At 32.9% G+C, this 12,751-nt stretch overlaps 1 protein-coding gene across 3 annotated transcripts in view; it reads right to left on the bottom strand.

Annotated features, from left to right (window-relative positions):
• LOC145294368 (uncharacterized) overlaps positions 1-12,751 on the bottom strand; it is a 1,286,825-nt gene that overhangs the window by 1,039,095 nt on the left and 234,979 nt on the right. The gene's annotated exons all lie outside the window — the stretch shown is intronic.

Genomic DNA, 12,751 nt, shown 5'->3' with positions numbered 1-12,751 from the left:
ACCTATATATTTTACCTACGTAATTAGCACGCATAAAAAGTATACGTATAGATAAGCACATAAACAGAAAGAGTAAATTAGCATAAAATGCTCTTTATGGAACATATCTTAATAAGTACTTATTGTTTTAAACTAAAACTCAGGTTAAAACAAAAAAATGGATGCATGCGCTATTAAAGATGAATATACATGAACGTACAAAAATTGTAGATAGAAATAAAGACATTCAAAAGAACCTGCTGATCGAACAGTGGCATTGCCCATTTGTTTTTTATGGCACACACAACGCTTTAAAATAAATATAGTTTCACACGACACATTGCATGATAGTTGGTGTGCTACACGAATCACCCGATGTAAAAAATAATAGATGTCTCTCAAGTTCGGCACGAGATACGTTCTGGCTACAATCATTGTGAGATTACTTTACTAGAGTAGGGTATATATATATACATATATATATATATATGCTTAAACAAAGGCTGAACTTTATTTTATATTTGTGACCGTTTGTTGTGCCTTATATTATTGTTTATCCGTTGGGTTTTTTTTCTCGCTTAATGGTTTTTCCCATTGTCATACGCCTGTTTTTTCAGCGTTGCTATTTTAACGATAGTTACGCTTGTAGGTTGCGCTGGATTTGTATTCTAATTACATCGACTTTAAATAGTTTGCAGAGATGTATTTATGTTGTTCTATTTTCATCGTTATGTATCAGGAGTATCTGAATTACAGTATTAGATTATTACGGCACATATATGCATTAATATTATATATTATCACGCTCTTATAAGCATACACAAATTGGCGTAGGGTATATATATATATATATATATATATATATGTATGTGTATATATATACATATATATATTTATATTATATATATGTATATATATATATATAAATGTATATATATATATATATATATATATATATATATATATAGACAGAGAGAGAGTGAAATATATTAAGGATTCTTTTTTATTTTAAAATATTTCCATTTCTTTTTGATTTAAAAAAAAATGTGGCTATATTTTTTTCCTCTCACTTACATCGCTCGATTTTTCTTTCTTATATGCTTTCTCTCTCTCTTTCTGTCTCTCTCTCTCTTGATATATATATGTACACAAACATACACACACACGCACATATAGGTGTGTGTGCGTGTGTGTGCATATCATTTTTTTTGTTAGAATAGTTGTAAGCTTCTAATAATATAAATAACATATCTGTTTAAATGCATGCATATTTGTATTTCTGCTTAACATTTTAACAGAATCAACAGGTGTTGATTTTCACGGAATCGGTATCATTTTAAACCTCAACTAATCGAGCGACAAATATTGAATTATTTGCCGAAACTTTAATTTAGTCACCCTAAACTGTGCAATTATTCGCCGATATTTTCTAAAGTTATCGACACTTTTGGATTGTCTATCTTTAATTAAAACCTACGTCACTTACGGTTTGGTTATCGGCGCAAAAGCAAAGATGTCGGCTTTTTTGTCACGGGCTTTGCCTCCTTTGCGGTACGGGTTCAAGTATGCCTGCCTAATACCACATTTATTTTTTGCTCAACACAAACTTCAAAAACAGCCCGGCACCGGCGTCCACCCAGGCTACTTTCATATAAATGAATAGCATAAATTCTTGTTTGGAAAACTCGAGCAATATTTTTTATGGCACGATATCTCATTAATTATGAGAGGATCTAACATATTTGAAAGTTTTTTTTTTTTTTTGTTTTTTTTTGCATAAGAACAACGTTCTGTTAACTTGTTGTGAGCCTATAATTTTTGCATACTTTAACATATCAACACATAATTAGTTGACCAAGCTTAGTTTTCATCAAGGTATTACACGCACCAATTCATCATTATTCTTTAAGGACATAATATAACATCAGATAAGGCCAAACTATTTGTCAAGAACTTTGCAGCTAATTCTAACCTATGCGACGAAGGCCACCAACTCCCCGTATTTCCTCCTATAACGGGCAACACTCTCTGCGACATACACATATCTGTGCATAAGGTCGCCAACCTAATCAAACACCTTGATTCCAGTAAAGCAGATAGCCCTGACGGCATTCCAATCATTGTGCTGAAAAAGCTTCAACCAGAACTTGCCCCCATACTTACACGTTGCCTTAAAGAGAACTGGTTTCCAAGACCCTGGAAAACCTCATCAGTATGCACTGTATTACAAATTCAGGTGATAAGCCATCTCCCTCTCAGCACAGACCAATATGCCTCCTGTGTGTGATGAGTAAGCTGCTGGACTCCATATTAAATAGAGAAGTAGTCAACCACCTCAGCAGAAACAACCTTCTTAGTGACATGCAATATGTTTTCCGTTCTGCCAGATCTACAGCAAATGTGCTAACCGTTATATATCATAGGATTAGCGAATCTCTTGACAAAGGCGTCCTCTCTGGACCAGTTCTCTTGACATACCAAAGCCCTTCGATAAGGTATTTCCATCTACGGTATAACTGGAAATGTTCTCTCGATCATTAAATCATTTCTCTCCGATAGGCTTATAAGAGTAGTGGTTGACGGGCAGAAATCAGAGGCCCTCAATATAAATGCTTGACTCCCTCAGGGTTTAATCCTAGGCCAACTCTCTTCCTGATATGCATCAATGATCTCCCAAGACACTTACTTAAATCATTCGTTGACATCTATGCTGATGACATGACATTCTATGGCAACACATCAAAGTCTGTGAATGAAAAAAATTATATCAGATTCTTTCCTCTGATCTTGAGCGCCTGGTACAGTTGGGGAATAGGTGGCTGGGTACTTTTGATGCATATAAAACCAGGCTCCTATCTTTACATCATCAACGCTCTGATCCCTATCTGGGATGAATTGAAATGGGTTGCTCTCGTCTAGGGGAAGCCACATATTTTAATAAGCTTCTGGGCTTGACCTTTACTTCTAACCTGAAATGGAACACGTACATTAAGTCAGTTGACAAGGTCGCTGGAAAGATGGTAGGATCCTTCTACCGCTCCAGAAGATATATCACTCCTGATACTCTATCTGTATAAAAACCAAGCATACTCTTAATTAAGTTTTGATACAGAATACCCCCGATAATTTTCGATACTCGAAAATCTAAAATATTTTTTTTATTTATCTCTCATAGGTAAATCCTTTTTTTCATGTTGTCGGTTAGCAATAATAATAGAACAACGGACCCTGAAAACTTTACTTTGGGTAAGTTGATAGCGTTTTTATTTGCTTTTTTTTTCTTTTTTTTTACATGACCTGGTATGTAGGTTCAACCACCGTACTATGTTTTCTTTAACTGGAGAGAAAATTATATAATTTTTTTTTGTTTTTAAATAAACATCCTATTTTTAAGAGTGCAATGTAAAATTACATATATTTTGGACTAAGTTACTGTATGGAGGCATGTGAAACTTCATCTCGGGCGTTTTAATAGATTTCGATGACAATAAAAATATAGCAGTGTGAAATATTCGTTGATTCTCATTCAATCTCTGTTAGTATATATATCTAAGAAATACTAGTATATCTATAAAAGTGAACCCGTCTGTCTGCCTGCGTGTGTCTGTGTACATTTCCCCACGCAATAGCTCTATCAAGTTTTAGTCTACAGACACGAATTTTGATATACAGGATACTTAGATTTGGGGAAATCTTTGTAATTCTTTTTCGGCTAGAAATGTGTTTTTAAAGTGTAAACGTGCAACAATTTGACCTTTGAGAAATCTACCTATCTCCTTCGCCAATTTTGGTTATAAACAATCGAAATTGTAGATATAGGTTCCTTGGACATGCATCGGTGAACGTAAATACTCTTAGCAAATGTCTAATTAACAAACAAAAATCAGCTTTGAATTTTCAGCTAATTAAGTAGCGGTGTGATTATTTACGACAAGGCTCTACCCAAAGAGGGGGACTTAAATTATATTTATAGCCATTCACATACAGTACCGTGTATATTGTATTCTAACTCATCAGTTAGATGTCTCTCCCGGGGCGAGGATTAAACCTACAACCATCGCATTGATAATCGGCAGTTCTAAAACGTTTACAATAATTACGAATACAACATATAAATAGAATAAACTATTTAATAATTATGCTTGATGTGTAAAAGTATTTATCAGAAATATTAATCATAAAATATATTTATCAAAACGACTTATTAAAAAATCGGAGAAAAAACGTGTTGACCTTTTTTACTGGATAATTGATTTAATCAGTATATTTTATTTGAACACACAAAATATTATGCGTTTTGAATAGTTTAATGCGTCCATTTTACTGTTTTGTTCGCTCGTTTGAACGCTCCATTATTTATAGCAAATAGTATCAGTGAGCTCGTGTCTAACATTTCTGTTTTTCACTATATTGAATTAATCACGTGGAAACGCCAGACTAATAAAGACAATGAGAACAATGATCACGTGTTTTATATTGTTTGCCATTTTTTAAATAACCAGAAGCGAAGGAAAAGACTTTAGAAACAGACGCCATTGATGGTGAAAACAACGTGTGTTTTTAAAGAATTAATATTTCTTCTACAAAAGAAACACCAAAACAACGAAAAAATAGAATTGAATAAACGGATGTAAGAGAGGGGCAAATGGACAGTTGAAAAACAAAATAAAAAAATAGTCTTAAACAGCCATGGCATTACTCGATAATAGAAATGTTACCATTTCTGCAAAAATAATTTAATTAAACGCCATCTTGCCGAAATGTATATTGTTTTCTATTTAGCTTCCATTAAACAATTTTAGAAGTTTAAAGAAATCGGTAGAAAAATTACGTATATATATATATATATATATATATATATATATATATATATATATACAAAGAAAGAGAGAGAGAACGAGACGAGAGATAGAGAAAGACGAAGAAATAGAAAGACAGAGAGGTATATATTTTTATATGATGAATATAATATATAAATGAATATATTACATACGAATATATACATATGTGAGGTAATGATAAAAAATTAAAATTTGAATGTATTGCTAAATATATTACACACGTATATATATGTGTGTGTGTGTGTGTATATATATATATTATATTAGATATAAACATACATACATATCATAAATCATAGGACCACAAGAATGTAAGCGTTTAGTCATATTATCGAATGCGTAATCAAACAATTGGTTGAAACCATTGCCACAAGGGAAATATTATGGAAACAAATGAAATCTGTTTCATTCGAAACCTTAACACTGATCTAATAACTATCTTTTTCAAAAAACAAATATTTTCACCTGGTCAAAATTATAAGACCACTGATAATTTGTCTAACAAAAGGCAATATTAAATTATTTAAATGGGCTCGGTATTTAGTATAACCTCCATTATTACGAATTACTTCAAAAATTATCTTCAGCATGCTTGCAACTAAGTTTTTATCATTTGCGAAGGAATCATATCCCATGTACTGAAAACTGAATCAGAATGTTCTTTTATGGAATCATACTGGGTTCCATCTTTGAAAACTTTTTTTTTGCCATCTATCCCAAAGATTTCCAATGAGGTGGAGGTCCGGAGAACATGCTGGATGATCTAACAATTCCATATTATTTGAAGAAAATATTCTCGTGCTTGTCGGGAAGTGTGTATCGCAGCGTTGTCTTGCTGGACAATCCAATTTCTTGCAAATAGACGTGGACCTTGAGTCCTGATAGAAGCATTTTCAACATTGAAATGTACTTCAATGATGTTTGCCGGCTTTTCACTACTTGCAACTTTAGGGTCCCAGCTGACAAGAAAGCACCCCAGATCATTAAAGACCCTCTTTCACTATGCCGAGTTGAAAAAGTCTTTTTGGACAATTTTTTTTTTAATGCGAATAGTGTTGAAACTCATATGGACCATCTAGATTAAACTGTTTATAATCGGAGAAAATTACATTTTCCCACTTCTCTTCATCCCAAGTCTGGTATTGGGCGGCATATTAAAGTCGGTTAGTTTTGTGCTGGTCAAGAATACGTGGTTTATGCAGTCGCTTTAAATTATTAAAACCCTTCATTTTCAGATGCCTTCTGATAATTTAAGGACTGCACTCTGCTGCTGTTTGGCTTTTCAATCGACTTGACCACATACTGAAGTTATTTTTAAACTTCTGGTACGGCGATCCAGTGATGGGGTTATTTTTCTTTGGTCGACCTGGACTCTTTTTGTGCCCATATTGATCTAGATTTATTTAAAAAAATGTGACGACCGTTTTGCTACGATTCACTTCGTTTTCAATGGATATGTGGGAGAGTTCACACCCATTAAGCTCAAAGACTCTTTCTCTCTCAAACTCTGATAATGGTTTCCCTTTTGCCATTTATAATTTAGTTTTTTATCCACTAACACGTTGTTATAGTAACATATAAAGTTTTTCGTATTCATTTTTTCAAAACTAGCCAATTTTATTAAAGTGGTCTTACCATTTTGACCAGGTGACAATGTTTGTGTTTTTAAATAAAATAATTATTAAATCAGGGTTAAGGTTTCGAATGAAGCAGATTTCATTTCTTTCCATCATATTTTCCTTTGTGGCAACGGTTTCAAAATAAAAATAAATTTGCATAATCCAATATATGTAATATATATATATATATATATATATATATATATATATATATATATATATACATATATATATATATATATATTAGATATATTTGAATTATGCAAGTTTATTTTTATTTTTATTAATAAAGTATACGTTTTAGCTACTGATTCATTTATTTTGGCAGATTTTTATTTTTATTGTTTTTATTAGGGTGGTTCAACATGATTGAAGTTTGAGCATCTCTTATGTATGCGTTTGGATATTACTTCTTCTTTTTAGGTTTGCATATATTGATTTTAGGACGTTTTAGTATAGCCAGAGATTCCGATCTCCAGAAAGTATAACATTTATCGCCAGTTATATATGTTCTAAAATATCTTACTGTTTTTCTTTTCATATTAAAGATAACTTTCATATAATTTAGGTGCAATAAGTATTTTTCTAGGGTGGTTTAGTTTTCCAAATATTTATTAAAGTGTTTTTGTGTGTAAGGATTCAATATTTAAAGGGTCCTCATGTTGCTTTATGTAATATTATTGAAATTCAACATTCCAAAAGTGGGTGTTATGTGTCATTGACCTAAAGAGGTTGATTAAAAATTAGTAACTTTTTCTATAGGTAAAAAAAAAATGTTGAGCGCTACCGGTGTAAATTAAAAAAAAAATGTCATACAGAAACACATTATTTCTGTGTTGTGAAATTTAATATAGAATTGATAAGAAATATTACATAGGCACGATTCCTTAGATTTCAAAACCCGATACTATGACCACAAAAGCACATTCAAAAATAAAAAAACACCGTATAAAAACAACACTAGCGAATAAATACTGGGAACTCAAAGAAAGCGGACATTCGCCGGTAGTCGAATGGAAAATAATGAGACAAGCTACCACATGCAGACATTTGGACGACCCATGTAAATTATGCCTCCATGAAAAAGTTTCTATCCTGTACTTTAAAGAACCTCAAAATCTATTAAACTGTAGGCGGGAAATAACAAATAACTGTGTTCACAAAATAAAACTTACTCTAGGATAGCGATACAAAATAGATTTAAAACTAACAATAACAACAGCAAACAAACAAATAAATAAATTAAATAAACATGAATATGCATAAACGATCACACACATATATGTGTATATATATATATATATATGTATATATGCATATATGTGCAATATTGTGTACACATAGGTATATTTATATGTATAAAAAAACAAAGGAGAACGGCTACCTAAAACCACTAACCTAGTTCTAAAACAGATCCTTTGTTTGATAAAATGCATGCCCATTGGCTGATAGGAAGGGGTGCGGTGCATACTAGAAAGCTGATTGGCCAACTAGAAATCCTCAACATATATAAAAACAAGAAGCAACGACAGAATTCGCGCATAAGCCTGACGAATCCTATAGTTGAATGAAACGCAGGATATTCAGTGTAGCTTAATCGCCATATATATTTTATAAATTACTATATATATATATATATATATATATATATATATATATATATATACGTTTTATTTTTTATTACCGTATTTTTATGTTACGTTACATTATTGTTTCGGTTACACGACCGTTTTTTTGGTCGTCATGTAGCTTCCTAAGACTTTTACAGAAATGTTAATTTATAGTGCAATGAAAGAGTGAATGGTGTCAGGGGAGGGGTGTGAGAGAAATGCGGAAAAAGAGGAAGTGAACAAGGGGGAGAGGTAGGAGGCGGTGCTTATGATGTCGGTAATGTTTTAGTTTTGGAGTTTAAGGACATTAGGTGGTTGTAGGGGGCATAGAAATTTCATCTCTGGTGTGGCAGGATGCATGGAGGGGGAGGGATATATGTGGGTGTAGGAGGAGGGGGTTACTTTAAATTTCGAGTCCTAATGTTTAGGTTGTTGGCGTCTCGTTGGTGAGATGATTTCTTGATGAGTATGTCTTGACTTGTTTGCTGTTCGCTTAGGTTGGGAGGCGGGGGGTTATGATTCGGTTTATCTATTGCATTTTTATTTGTTATTAACTGCTTTGAGAGGGTGAGCTTGCGGCCGTACGCGCGAGCACACACGCGTACATATCCACACATGTACTTAAAGAAACGCTCATCTGTACACATACATCTTCGCATAGGCATGTAAACACATGCATGTACGCATACATGCATGCATATAAACCCGCGCTGCCCCCGCTGTATTTGCTCTACAACAGTATTGAACATTTTCTTCAGGATTTTATTAATTATCATTTCTAATATATATATATATATATATATATATATATATATATATATATATATATATATATATATATATATGCACGTTTTATTGGTTTTTACATAAGCCGTAATATGTTCCTTCAGGGTCAGATGAATATTTCCGTCAGTTCTTCAGGCGATACAGCTGATACGGAAGCAAGGTTTGCAATGTAAATAGCAAGTTTTCTACGTGAAATTGAGTCAATATCAAGAGGTTCCGTCAACTGCTGTTAGGAATACGAACTAGGAGTATGACTGGTTGTATATGAAGAAGAATACATAATATTGTGTACTAGGGTTTATTAGACTGTGTTGAGATACGGGAATAACGAGGGAAAACAGGGGGTTAAAAGCCAAAACAGAAATAATGAAAAGTTAAATATAGTAGAATGGCATGTATAAATTATTGGTTGTGATTTATGACATTTTTTCTCCTTGTTCTTCTTCGATATTGGTATTGATAACCTTGAATTTTAGTATATGCAATTTATATGTATGTGATATATCATAAAAATATCACGGCTTGAAAGAAATAAAATTAACAAAGAAGAGAGGGGTCATATTTTCAACAGAGATATAACTCTGTTATCAACACTATCTGATGAGACAATAAAGAATTCCCAATGGCTATAACGACAGATTCTATAATTTTTAAATGGTTTTACAAATACGGTCTATATAGTACTGATTTATAATTATGGTCACAGCATTGATTCTAAAGAAAATATTGGCCAATAGCAGAGTCGAATGTTGCAGATAAAGTGAATACTCTTTGCTGAAAATGTTACTGTATGTGATCGATTCGAGTTTCCCTTACGGTAGAGATGTTTGCATTTAATTGTGATTTTGATATTTTTGTATTTTTAGATTTTAGTTTCTTTCTAGTGTAATTTCGTTTTAATCTTAGTCGGATTGACATTCATAATATTATGTTTATTTAAATAAAAAGGCATATTAATAGATTTGTGTTTGTCTCCCCATGTGGGTAGGGCCTGATCCAGAACGTTTTTTTAATGTGAGGAAGATCTCGCTCCCCAGAAGGGAGATGTCGCCTGGAAAGGCATACGTATAAGAATAAACATTATCTCAGTCATGAAGGGTTTCTCCTCCACTGACTGAGGGTAGGAGGGGTTGGTGCAGTGTTGGAACAGACACTACACTGTGGTTCTAGGTATATTTCAGTGTTGTAAGTTTTGAGGCAAGTTGGTATTGTTTAATGTGTTATACTAGAGGTAGGGTGTTGTGCCTGTGTGTGGATGGGTGTGCGTTTGTTTTTTTCCAAATGTATCTGTTCTGTACATGTGTATGAACATGCGTGCGGGTGTGTTTTGCATTTCATTTGTGTGTACGTTGATATTAAGCTCTGTTTAATTCGAGAGTAAATCTTGTTATGATTTTTTTATCCTGTGTAAGTAAATAAAAGTAGTTGTCTGTTTGGAAGATTGGAATTATTTTGAAGCTCTTTCCACTGCATGTATGCACGTGTTTTGAGACATGAAGCTGTCTGTTATCTGCGATTTTAATTTTACTCTTATGTAAGCCACTCTATTGCTGAGGATTTTATTGGCGCCTATGTAAGATCTGTCACATGCTGTGCATTTTAGTACATACACTACATTTCTGGAGGTACAGTTAAGGTCCTTTTTATTTTAATGTTTGTGTTGGATTTTTGAATGTGTATGTGTGTCCTTGTATTATTATGTCACAAACTCCACATCGATGTTTATTGCATTTTGTTACTCTTTTTGTAGTGTATTGAAGGAGTTTAGATGAGGTTAGGATGTGTTTTTGGTTTGGGGGTTGGCATTTACTTTTTATTATTTTTGTTGTTTTGAGTAAATTGTTTAGTTTATCGTTCTGACTGAGAAGGAAAAGGTTTTTCGTTATCTGTGTAATTAGTTCTGGGTTGTTTGTGTTGTGTGTGGAGACGTATGCTAGAATTTGTTCTTTGTTGTGTTCTTTGTGGTTTCTTAGTTAGTCTACTGGGATTTTTTGCCAATTCGATACCTTTACGTATTAGTGGTGGTGGATATCCTCTTTTCCGCATGGTTATTTTAGTGGAGTCGAACGGAGGTGTATGTCGGTGATTATGGTGCAGAGTCTACATGCCAAGGAGTAGGGTATGGATTTTAGACAGTTTTGGGGATGGTGACTTTTAAAGTGGAGGTATTTTTGAGTATCTGTGAGTTTGTAGAAGATGTTTGTGATAATGTTGCTTTGAATTGTTACTAGGATGTCTAGAAAAAGTAGTTCTCTGGGGCTCTGCTCTAGGGTGAAGTTTATGTTGGTGAAGGTTTTGTATTATAGTGTGGAGCTCTCTGATATCCCCCATGCGGTTTTCCAGAGGATAAATCAGTTGTCCAAGTATCTTTTCTAAGATTTTGTGAAGAGTGTTTTGATATTGTTTCCGTATTTCTGTTCTATCATTTCATAAAGGATTTCTTCCAGGAAGGCGAGTGTAAGGATGGCATATGTTGGTGCCATTTTAGTACCCATTGCTGTGCCTAGTGTTTGCATGTAATTGTCATTATTGAATTCGAAAGAGTTATTGTTGAGGATTATGTCAATGCTTTCAATCTCTCTCTCTTTCTCTCTGAGAGTGAGTAACAATAACCCTCAGATAAACGGGTTTTGTAACCCAATGTCCGGTTTACGGCGTCTGATTGCACATGAGGACATACACAAATAATCAACACGACAATACAACGTGTTGTATTACTGTGCACGTTTTCACCGTCATAATTTTTTTTACGCATTTAAATTATCGGAATAAACACTTGTTAATATTTTCTGCGTTTTTACTTCGTTCATTTCACTATAACGTTTTAGTTATTTTAACGTAATTTTCTTACAAATAAATCTACTTTCACCCGTTGACAACCATAAGAACACTTTAATGTGATTTATACACCGCCTTCATTTTATTTCAATTTATAATCAATTGTTAATACACCTTTCTAAAAAAAAACGTTCGTACATTTTCTCCTACACAGAATAATATCACAGAAAATGTTGTTTTGAATGTGTGTGACAAATAAATAATTAACGCGACAATAACACTTATTATTTCCCTTTGTACGTTTGAGCGTCCCAATTGTTTTTCTCGCGTTTAAATTGCAATTTTTATTTGAATTTAACTTTACGTATTATGGTACCTGTTGAGTGACTATTTGCCGATAAGTATGGCGCACCACTTATAATCCAATGGCTGTAAGTTTTTTTTTCAAAAATAAACAATTATAAAAGGAACGACACATAGAACGCTATCTATATTTTGTTTCATTTTCATAGAAACGTTTCTGTTATGTCATAAAACATCTATTTTCTTTATATTAATTCCATGGCTAATACAACATACTGCCCCAACGGGTTACTGTAGTCTAGTATATATATATATATATATATATATATATATATATATATATATATATATACATTGATCTATGTTCGTTTCGTCTCATATATTTGCCTGTTTGGTACCAAAGGTATGTAAGCTGTTTTGCATATACTCTACGCAGTTTATATATTATTTGTATGCTCATGTAGATATGCATATATATATATATATATATATATATATATATATATATATATATACATATATATATTATTTATATTTTTATTTGTTTACATAGGAATCGCCAATTATAAAGGCACAGCGTTAACGAGTGTAAAGTAATCAATAGGGTAATATAGTAATCGATAATAATAGAAATTCGGTAAACACGTTTAAGTGGAACCGCTCATCTAAAACTTGTTTACGCTGGACTTGAAGACAACCATATTGTAGTCAGCAGGAAAGCTGTAACACGGAAGACAGTTCCAGTGTGCAGTTCTAAGAAAGAAGTTTTGTTCATATAATCTACGGTATGCTATAGGAGCAGTTATAGAATGGGGATAATTATTGGCAGTGTTTT

Source organism: Euprymna scolopes, chromosome 1 (genome assembly GCF_053919585.1).
Source record: "Euprymna scolopes isolate OS-2025 chromosome 1, ASM5391958v1, whole genome shotgun sequence".
NCBI lineage: Eukaryota > Metazoa > Mollusca > Cephalopoda > Sepiida > Sepiolidae > Euprymna > Euprymna scolopes.
Note: the sequence above shows the minus strand (reverse complement) of the source record. Positions and strands in the feature narration are given on the sequence as shown.